Raw genomic sequence first — 12,088 nt, forward strand, 5'->3', positions numbered from 1 at the left:
GGTATCAGAGCTTGGTGTATGATCAACCGTGCATTGGTGAGCTGCCTCGTAAAGCGTGCCTTCTTTCTTTCGTGATTGGTGGTTCTTTTTTTTCTTTGGATTCATCATGGGTGAATTTTTTCTGCACAATACAAGCAACTCCAACTTCATTCCGTCATTCAAACTTGAAGGAAGCAACTATAACATTTGGGCGGGACACTTGGAGACATTCATCAAGGGTCAAGGTTTGTGGGGATTTGTAAGAGGTACTATTCTTGAACCCACTCCCAAAATTACATTAGGTGAAAATGACGTTGAGACTAGTCTTGAAGAAAAAAACAAAGTCATGGAAGAATACTACAAAAAATTAGATGAATGGGAAATGAAAAATGCCAAAATTCTTTCATAGATGCTTAGTGGAGTTGAGACAAAAATTGCCTCAAACCTTTTGTGTTACAAAAAGGCAAATGAAGCATGGAAATATCTTAGAGGTATGTTTACCGAAAAAGATATGGCTCACAAGTATTATCTCCAAGAAAAAGTTAGAAACATTAAACAAGGAGATAAGAATATAAGAGATTATTTTATGGAGTTATCTTCCATTTGGACCCAACTTGCCCAATTTGAACCCAAATGGGAAGGAAAGTGTATAGAAATGCGGAGAGTTCAAGTTGAAGAAGAGAGACTTTTCGCTTTTCTCTATGGTTTGAGACCCGAGTTTGAACAAACAAGGGCCTCCTTGCTATCATCTTCATCACCTCCTCCTATTCATGAGATTCTCACTAAACTTAGTGGAGAAGAGACTAGGCTAAACATGAGTAAAAATGTTAGTGTGCTTGCTACTTCTAGCAATGGTCAAGAAGAGTATTGCGCACTTGCCGCATCAAAACCAGGACACTATATCAAGCCATATAAACCTCCTCATTTTAATAAGAATCGAGGAGAATCAAAAATCATTTGCCATAATTGTAATGAGCCCGGTCATATTAGGCCTCAATGTCCTAGATACAAATATAGGCCTCAAGAAAAGCGTGTTGCGGCTGCACCATCAAAACAAGATGAAGATACTTTGAATCTCAAAGACCTCACCAAATCATTATCTCAACTGACGGAGGCATTACAACCACTGCTTAAAGGATCTACCTCAGGAGCGGCCATTGCAACCTCTTCTACTCCTGGTATGTGCTTTTGGCTTCTTGATTCAGGAGCTTCTTTTCATATGACCCCACATAGATCTATACTATCCGAATGTCAACCTAATTCAAATGCATCATTTGTTTCCACTGCCGATGGTACTGCCTTGGAAATAGAGGGTGTTGGAATTTTTAAAAATGATTTGTCAAAACATAGCAACTTTTATATTTCGAAAATAAGACTTATACCAAAACTTCATCTTAATCTACTTTCTGTTTCTCAAATCTCGGATCATGGATGTGATGTCATTTTCTCATCAAGTAAATGTTGGGTGCAGGATCGCCAGTTCGGGAAATTGATTGGGGAAGGTTCTAGGCAAGGAGATCTCTATTATATGGATTTCCTTTGTATTCCAAAGGAATCATTTTGCAACACTGCCCAAACAAAAGACATACGGACTTAGCATCATAGACTTGGGCATCCAAATATAAGAAAATTAAATTTTGTACCTATTACCAAGAATCTTTGTAAAGATAATTTTGAATGCAAAGAATGTTTACTTGGTAAAATGAAAGTCTTGCCTTATGGTCAAAGAACTTTTTACTCCTCAATGCCTTTTGAATTAGTTCATTCGGATGTATGGGGTCCTGCTCCTGTAACCTCTAAAGGCGGATTATCCTACTATGTTGTGTTTATTGATGACTTCACTAGATATTGTTGGATTTACTTTCTTAAGTATAAATCAGATGTATTTGCAACCTTCAAAACATTCCATAACATGATTAAAAATCAATTTGAAAGTAAACTCAAAATTCTCAGAACTGACTCTGGAGGATAATACTTGTCAAATGAGTTTAAACAATTTTTAGAAAATGAAGGAATTTTACATCAAAGATCATGTCCTAGAACCCCACAACAAAATGGAGTTTCAGAAAGGAAACACAGACATATTATGGAAACTACAAGAACTCTTCTTATTGCTAAAAATGTTCCAAAAAATATTTGGGCTGAAGCTGCATTAACCTCAGTATATCTTATAAATAGGATGCCTCCCAAAACTTTATCTAATGAAATTCCTTTTGAAAAATTATTCAAATATCAACCTGACTATCAAAGACTGAGAATCTTTGGTTGCAAATGTTATGTTTTGAATGATAAAGGAGATAAACTATCTTCTAAAGCTATTTCCTGTGCGTTCATTGGTTATTCAGAAACACAAAAAGGATTTAAATGTTATGATACCAAAAATGATAAACTTCTCATTTCAAGGAATGTTAATTTTGTTGAAAATGAAAGTGGATTTGAAGAAAACATGTCGGAAGACATAAACTTTGATTATTCTTTCTTGTTCAAACTATTGTCTAATGATGAAAATATTTATGTAGAACCTCTTATTGAAAATAGAACAATAGTTGAACCAATAGTATACACTAGAAGAAATCGAAATACATTCAATGAAGGTGTAAATCAAAGTAATCATGAAGCATCAGAAATTCCTTCAGAACAAACCACTATTCGTAGATCAGAACGAACCTCAAGAATCCCAAATAAATTTGTGTCTTATGATTCATTCTCTCCTAAACATAGAGCATGTCTTATAGCTATCCACTCATATTTTGAACCCTCATGTTACAATAAAGCAAAAAATTTACCTGAATGGATAAAAGCTATGCACATAGAATTAGAAGCTCTTAAAGATGCTAATACTTGGGAAATTCTGGATTTACCTATAGGAAAAAAGACAATAGGTTGTAGATGGGTTTTTAAAGTAAAAACCAAAAGTGATGGATCCTTGGAAAAGCATAAAGCCAGATTAGTTGTCAAAGGATATTCTCAAGAATATGGAGTAGATTACGAAGAAACTTTTGCTCCTGTTGCCAGGATGACCACTGTTCGAATGCTTGTAGCTATTTCAGCTATTAAAAATTGGAATATATTTCAAATGGATGTTAAAAATGCATTTTTAAATGAGAATCTCAATGAGGAAGTATATATGGATATTCCACCTGGATTAATAATTCCTTCAGGTAAAGTGCTTAAATTAAAAAAGGCATTATATGGCCTCAAACAAGCACCTAAAGCTTGGTTTGATACTTTTAACAATGTTATTACAAGGTATGGTTTTAAACCATGCTATACTGATACAACTTTGTTTATCAAGAACTCTTCTGCTGGTATTATAATTTTACTTTTATATGTTGATGATATGTTAATTACAGGTAGTGACAAGGAGGGAATCAAGAAAGTAAAACAATTTTTGAAAAATTCTTTTGAAATGACAGATCTTGGGTTTCTAATATACTTTCTTGGTATAGAAGTTTCATACTCTAACCGAGGATACATATTGTCACAAACAAAGTTTGCTTCAGATATTATTGACAGGTCAGGACTTTCAGATGATAAAGTTGTTGATACTCCAGAGATTGTTGGAATGAAAATGCGAGCCGATGATGGAGTTCCTTTGGACAATCCAACTCCCTTCAGACAGCTAGTGGGATCTCTTATGTATTTAAGTATTACAAGACCAGACATAGCCCATGTTGTACATATAGCCAGTCAATTTCAACATGCTCCAACATCAGCTCATATGAGTGCAGTCATGAGAATTATTAAATACATCAGAGGCACTATAAATAAGGGAGTCTTTTTGTCCTCTTCTTCCTCCTTAGATCTTATTGCATATTCTGATGCTGATTGGGGAGGAGATCCAAATAACAGGCGCTCAATAACTGGTTTTTGTATATTTCTAGGTGAATCTTTGATTTCATGGAGGTGCAAGAAACAACAAAAGGTGTCATTATCATCTACAGAAGCTGAATATAGAGCAATGGCAACTACTACTATGAAAGTCGTGTGGCTCAAACAACTGATTTCAGATATGGGGATTCACCTTCAGAATCCTACAAGATTGTGTTGTGACAATAAGAGTTCGATATACATTGCTCGAAATCATACATTTCATGAAAGAACTAAGCATATAGAGATGGATTGCCATTTTGTTCGTGAAGAATATTTGAAGAAGACTATTGATCTTCCCTATGTGACATCAGAATATCAACTTGCTGACTTCTTCACCAAGGCACTATGCTCACCAAGATTCAACTTTTTACTTGACAAACTTTCGGTGATTTCACCATAAGTTTGAGGGAGACTGTTAGAAAATGACATATATATGTATATACTTGAATATATATATATATATATATATATATATATATATATATATATATATATATATATATTTATATATATATACATACTTTTCGTAATACAAGAGTATGTATATGTATATATATATGTATATAACTATATATTTAAAGTATATACTTATATTCTTGTAATACTTTTTTATTTATTTATTTTTGTAATTTTATTTCTTTCTTATTTTTTGTCTTTTTGTCAAACAGTCATAATTGACTAGAGCTGTTGGACTGTCAAAACAGCCAACAGCCTTTTTGTCAGGTTCTGTCAAACAGTCAAAATGTTGACTGTTTGAATAGAGTTGTTGGGCTACTCCCAACGGCTCTAATTAGAGCTGTTGGGAGTAGCCCAACAGCTATCCCAACAGCTATTTTAATAGCTCCTCTCATGTAACCTCTCTATAAATAAGGGCATGCTGCCCATTGTAATTCATATACAAAGGTAGAGGGTTTTACCTCTCACATATTCAGATTCAAGTGCATTTATGCACTATTCTTATGTTTGTGCTGTGGAGTATTTTGTATGCTATTTTGGTTTACCATATTGGGTGAATGTATGTTTTGTCAAGTTGTTTGTAGACTTGATTGTGTGAAAGACTCTTTACAATATGATGCTTTAAAAATATTTCTTTCTCAATCCATCGTATTTTTAAGAACCCGTAAAGAGAACAAAACAAATGTTTCAACTAAACAAAAGAAGATATCCTAACCAAATAGTTCTATAGTTTCAAAACTAATATGAATATTTTAAATAAGAATAACACACAAGTAAAAATTTCTAACAACGTAGCAAATAATTTTAAGATTTTTAGAAACAAACAAGATATATTAGTTTGGAGGAAACATACCTCAAAGATGAATTTTCTTAAACAATCATAAACCCAAAATCAACATATTTTTCAAAAAAACATAAATATTGATCATAAGAGAATTTGATCACTAAAAGACATATAAATCATCAAGAAGAGATAAACAATCATGCATAAATAATTTTGATCACTAAAGGACATATAAATCATCAAGAAGAGATAAACAATCATGCATAAATAATTTTGATCACTAAAGGACATATAAATCATCAAGAAGAGATAATCAATCATGCATAAATAATATTTCAAGGATTTAAAAACAGCTCTTTAGATCAAATCATCAATTATACTAAACAAGCACGATATAAAATGTATTAATTTAAAAGAACTCTTAAGAAAAGAAGAGTTAATTAATATTTATGCATATAAAAATGTGAACAAGTGTGGACCAAAATCAACATATTTTTCAAGAAAACATAAATATTGATCACAAGAGAATTTGATCACTAAAGAACCTATAAATCATCATCAAGAAAAGATAAACAATTATGCATAAATAATATTTTAAGGATTTTAAAAAAGCTCTTCAAATCAAATCATCAATTATACTAATCAAGCACGACGACATGCATATAAAATATAACAATTTAAAAGAACTCTTAAAAAAAGGAGTTAATTAATATTTATGCATATAAAAATATGAACAAGTGTAGACATGCCTAAAAAATTAACATCTTTGGAAGAATCAAGTTGCATATTAGAGTTCACAAAGAGGACAACACTAGAAAACTCAGAAAATTTGTTAGACGGTTAAAGCAGTTTGGTTATCCACCACACGAATGACTATCTAAGTTCAGTCGTTTGACCTTGGACGGCTATCTTAGTCCAACCAATCCAACATTTACTTTGTCCCTTTGGGATGACTATCTCAGTTCAACCATCCGTCCTTGGGTGACTATCTCGATTCAACCGTCCAGTCTATCCGACATTTGGTTTATCCTGCCTCTAGAGGACGACTAAACTTGTTTAACCATCCATATCGGCACAGACAAACCAGTTTAGTCGTTCAATCCGAGGCACATTTACCTCATCTCCAACTACTTTTGCATGTTTTTGAGAGATATTCTCAAGGTTTTAAAACCCGTGACTCGGAACTCGACTCGTTCTTTATTGACTTGTGACTCGGCGGGTCAACTCGGTGACTCGGACCGGGTTTTGTTAACTTTTGATTTTAAAAGAAAAACACTATATAAATTATCATTTAAACATATAAAAGTTTGTAGAATGACTTAATTACTAGTGTAATTGATTAATAAGTAAAATAACATCAAGTAAAACTATATCTAACTTATAATTACTCATCTAATAGCAAGAAATCGAACAACCAAGCAAAACAATAATTCAATATTTCAATAGAAACAAGCTCTAAAGTAAAGTTAAGTTAAAAACTTACAAGAGTAAGAGTAAAAACTAAAGTAAAGATAATCATACTTGAGCAATCTTTCAATGCATGTCAGCAATCAACTTTCGCATCTCAGCAATAACCATACTAGACCCATAGCCATATAACAAAATTACAAAGTTCACAAGTATAAAGTTAATTATCATAACACAATGACAAAATCAAATTTCAAACATCCAAAATTGATCCACTTTTATAAAATATGATATCTCAATTCTCAAGTCAAGAGTCAATGACTCAAATCTCAAATAGAGGCGAAGTGCTATTATTTGGAACTTCATTTGAATCAATTCTTGAGTTGGAAGTAGAAATTAATGGCTGAATTGGAGTACTAGTTGTTGCATTTTCCCTTACATCTTCATCTTCAACTCCATCACCACCTTCATCATCAATAAGATTAGCTTCTTCAATGTTTTCAACTTTCATCTCCAAGTCTCTTAAGAAATCCTTCATTCAATAAAATATGACACATTTGAGTTAACATGCAATAGAGAAAGACAAAAAACTAAATTAAAAAAAAAATAATCAAGTTAAAATATCAAACAAACTTTTACCTCATCTCCATCTAAAACTCCTTCTTGCATGACCCATTCATTCATTGGTGTTTGCAAATATATATTGTTCAAAGAAATTGGGTCAAGACGTGTTCTCTTTAATTGCTTTTCTCTCAGACGTAAATTATAATGGACAAACACTAAGTCATTAAGTTTCTTTTGAGCTAATCTATTTCTTCTCTTAGTGTGAATTTGATCAAAGGTACTCCAATTTCGTTCACATCCAGATGAAGAACATGTTTGACTAAGTATACGAATAGCAATTTTTTGAAGATCGGGGGCACATATTTCATGCATTTTCCACCACATTGCTGCATAAAGCCAAAACACACAAAAATGAAAAGTTGATTAAAGAAATATTCTTTTGCACAACACAACAATAATGTTAAAGATAAATCACCTGGCTTATGCTCATCTTTAGTCATAACAGTTATAGAAGTACCAAAATCTGCACTTGCGTCTTCAAATAACTCAAGTTGCTTGCATGCTCTTACTCTAGCTGAAATATTTGGCTTCAACTTCTCAATACATTTAATTAAACCACGCCTTACTTCAGGATGCTTTGTGAATTACATGAAATAGTGCAAATAGTCAAATACATTAAATTGATAATTGATAAAAGAAAGTTCATATTCAAAATTTAAAATAATTAATAAAAAGATATAAACAAATACATACCTTAGAAAATTGTGGACTATAGTGGTATTTGGGATTGAGATAGTATGCTGCTGCATGAAGAGGGTGATGAAGTTGATTTTCCCAACGATTGTCAATTGTTTTCCAATAAGGTTTATACTTTTTCTCTTCATTGTCATGAATTTCTTTTATAGCCTCTTTGGCTCTATCCATAGCTTCGTAAAGATAACCCATTGTAGGATTTTCTTCTCCATCAACCATTCTCAAAACTTTGACCAGAGGTTCTATAGTTTTAACAGTTGATTCTACGACTCTCCAAAAATTACTATTCAATATAATATCCTCCATCTCTTTTTCCTCAGCAAATGATGAATATTTAGAATTGTTTCATTCATCTGATGCCATCATTTTTCTAAGACCACTTTGATGTTCTAGCAAAGATTGAAGCATGATAAAATTAGTGGCAAATCTTGTAGTAACCGGTCTTAGAATTTCTTTCTTATTGGAAAATTGAGTCCTCATTAGGTTCAAAACAAAAGTATGATTGTAGATGAACTTCGTGATCCTTTTTCCTTTTTCAACACATCCAGCTATGCTTTTTATCTTAGACAAATCTTCAAGCATGAGATCTATGCAATGAGCTGCACAAGAAGTCCAAAATATGGTTTTCCTCTTATCCTCCAACATCTTTCCAACTGCTTGATAGTTGGTTGCATTATCTGTGATTATCTGCCATTTTTTAATTTCAAAACATTATTAACATACTAGACAAATTATAAATAGCAATGTTCAATAGAAAATTACAAAAGAACAAAATGATATACCTGAACAACATTCTCTGCACCTACTGTTTCCACCACTTCATCAAATAATTTTAATAAATTTTCTCGATTCTTCACGATACTTGTTGCATCAACTGATTTCAAGAAGTAAATACCCCTTGGACAATGAACCAAAAAATTTATCAATGTCCTTTGTGTTGCATCTTTTCAACCATCAGCCATAATAGAACAACCCATTTCAGCCCAAGACTCCTTGTATTCTTTGAAATAATCATCATTTTTTTTAATTTCTTCTTGTAATAATCTTTCAGAAATCTCAGATGAAGAAGGCGGCTTCAATCCCATTCCTATTAAGGAACAAACTTCAATCATCTTCGTAAAATAAGGAGAATTGACTGCGTTGAAAGGAATGGTTGAATGATAAAAAAATCTCGCAATAGCTGAACATAGCCTATCTCTAGCTTTTCTATCCAAAGCTGCTTTTATTCCAAGTTGTTTCATTGATGGAGACTCTGCCTTCACTTGAACAAAAGCATCAAGATTATGCTTTTGGGCATCATTCATCAATTTTTTCCCTTTTATATATCTTTTCTCAGTAGACTCATCACTTTCATCTGACAAGTCCATATCATTATCATTTACTTCAACAAAGGAACCAATCTCATTTACAATATTTCTCTTATATAATTTGTGTTCCTTAAATGACTCCAAATCCTTACGAATTTTTTTTCTTACAGATTCTTCGACTTTGTCGCATGGTTCCACCTCTCCTTTAATACCAGCAAGATGATACTTAAGTCTATTAATGCCACCACTCATTTGTTTTGTACACCAAGTACATTGTACCCTCTTCTTTTTCTTATCAAGTGGTAAACCAAAATCCCACACAGGGTCCTTTCCTTTGGTGAATGTTGTTGGAGTCCTTGAAGATCCTTCTTCTGACATTTCTTTGATGATTTGATAAATCTAAACTGTTAAATTTGAAAAGTTAAAAACAATGATACGGTTAGTATATTATGTACAAAGTTATGATTCCATCATTCCACACAGGGTCCTTGACTCCTTGTCATGCCATGTTTCCCCTGACACTTTGCAGAAATCATGTACTTTTAAGATAGACAAGAAGAACTGCTAGAAGAACAAAGGGTTACACATAGGACATTTAGATGATATTCCGGCGAGATCAGAGAAAAAACAAAACAGGAAATTATGGAGGAAGAATACAGGAAATTCAAGAAATTAACACATAGGAAATTAAAAAGAAATTAAAAAACAGAAAAAAATAGTAAAAACAAAACAAAGAATTAACAAAACAGAAATTGAAATGTATTGAAAAGCAGACAATGCATGTAATGAAAGACAGAAAGTTCAGTAAAATAAAAAAAAATGATACTTAGCAAAATGAAGAGCAAAACTCAGTGAAATAACAAAACAAAAAAATAAACTTAGTAAAATGAAAACTAACAGAAATTCTGGAAAACAAACTGCAAATAAAAAAAATATGAAATTACCGAAACTAAAACAACAAATGCAATGAGATTGAGACTAATGATACACAGAAATGAACATACGACAAATAATGAACTGAAATAAAAAAAAAACACCAAATTTGAAATGCAGGTAAAAAAAATTGCAGATATGAGAAACTGCTCTAATACAGGATGAACAAATGATTCAACAATGAGATTAAACAGAAAGCAATTAATGCAGGGAAAATGCGGATAAAAATGAAAATACAAAGCAACAGAAATGACATGCGAAAATGAAAACTTAGAGGAATGTTGTGCAACTCACCATGTAATGCATGGTACAGAGGCGTACGCCTCAGGTACAGAGGCGTACGCCTCAGGTACTGTCTCACAACATAAGACTCAACGCCTCGCTTCGCCTCAGTGTGCATACAACATACATACCTTCACAAATCTCTCCGAAAAAACTCGTCGGAAAATCTGCACTCGTCGGAAAATCTCGCCGGAATATCGCGCGGCACACTGTTTTTGCTGGAGAAGATGCGTCGGATTTGCAATGATGCCTTACTGTTCACACTTCACCGTCGATGTGTTTGCTTCGTTCTAAAAAAAAAATAACGATACATACCTTCACAAATCTCGTCGGAAAATCGTGCCGGAAAATCTCGCCGGAATATCGCGCGGCGACACACTGTTTTTGTTGGAGAAGATGCGTCGGATTAGCAACGACGCCTTAATGTATTTAATCGATGTGCTTGCTTTGTTCCCAAAAAAAATAACGAATCCCTTCACAAATCTCGTTGGAAAATCGTGCCGGAAAAACGCACGGCGTTGCTGTTACTGTTCACGCCAGAAAATCCTTGCCGGCGTCGCTGTTCATGCCAGAGCTATCGTCGGATGGCTGAAAACTGAAGAGTCGAAGACCTTCTCGGCTTCTCCTCTCTTCAGTCGAGACTGTGCTTGAAAACTGAAGAGTCGAAAACCCTAAAGTCCTTTAAGTTTTTTCGTTAAAAGGTAAAGTTTTTTTAATTTCAAAATTGCCATTTCCACTAAACCAGCGGGTCTTCAGTGACTCGGTCTGAGTCGCCCGAGTCAGAGCGATCCTTCCAGCGAGTTTTGTCAAGGCAAAGGTGGCAGAACTTGCCCGAGTACGCCATGACTCGCGACTCGGGCGAGTCAGCCCGAGTCATCCCGAGTCTGGCCCGAGTCAAGCCCGAGTCTTGGCAATCCGAGTATGCCTAGCCGGGTTGACTCGCTGGAGGGCCGAGCCGAGCCGAGCCGAGTCAACGAGTTGACTCGGTGAGTTTTTAAACGTTGGATATTCTCCCTCAGATAAACTTTCTCCTTGAGAGGACTCCTCTCATTAACCTCATCTCTTATCTGAGATGAGTACAAATCTATTTGAACCACATCCGAACTTGAAAAGTCCTATGATCTGAATCCGTTCTAAACACCTACAAATAGGGGTTTGTCCCTATGATAAAAAAAAATGTAAAACGTCTGAGTGTTGGCACTGAGAAGAATGAACGCAACACCGTCGAAACATGTCTCTTCGATTCTCATTTGCATGGAGGTTTTGCCCGAACAACCGCAGAAAACCCTCACTTTCCTATGGAATTGTTGTGAACGAACGAAAATGACAAAAAGATCTCTAAAGCCTAAAATGGACCGCAGGTCTGAAAAATGTGTATTTGTTTATCTATTTTTTTCATTTATTTATTTAGTTAATTTTATTAGTTTAAAGCAGATTCTTACACTTTTTTTGTTCATTTGCCTTATCCGTTGTGTGAGTTGCATTACAGAATCAAAAGACGTGCTTCGGCTTTACCTTCTCATTGGTAAAGGATGGTCGAAGTTCAAACGGCGTCCCCGAATCATTTTAAAAGGTAAGCTTCCAAAATTATTGATCAACAACAAGATAATTAATACGAGACATATCCAACATGTAATTAAACATATTTAATGCACATAATAATGAATGGGAGTAATCTCATAAATCACAACCCATTAGGATTCACTCGCACAACCTAGTTTGGGTTTAAGCACAAAGGACCAAACAATAA

Source organism: Nuphar pumila, chromosome 6, assembly GCF_984573655.1.
Source record: "Nuphar pumila chromosome 6, dmNupPumi1.hap1.1, whole genome shotgun sequence".
Taxonomy (NCBI): domain Eukaryota; kingdom Viridiplantae; phylum Streptophyta; class Magnoliopsida; order Nymphaeales; family Nymphaeaceae; genus Nuphar; species Nuphar pumila.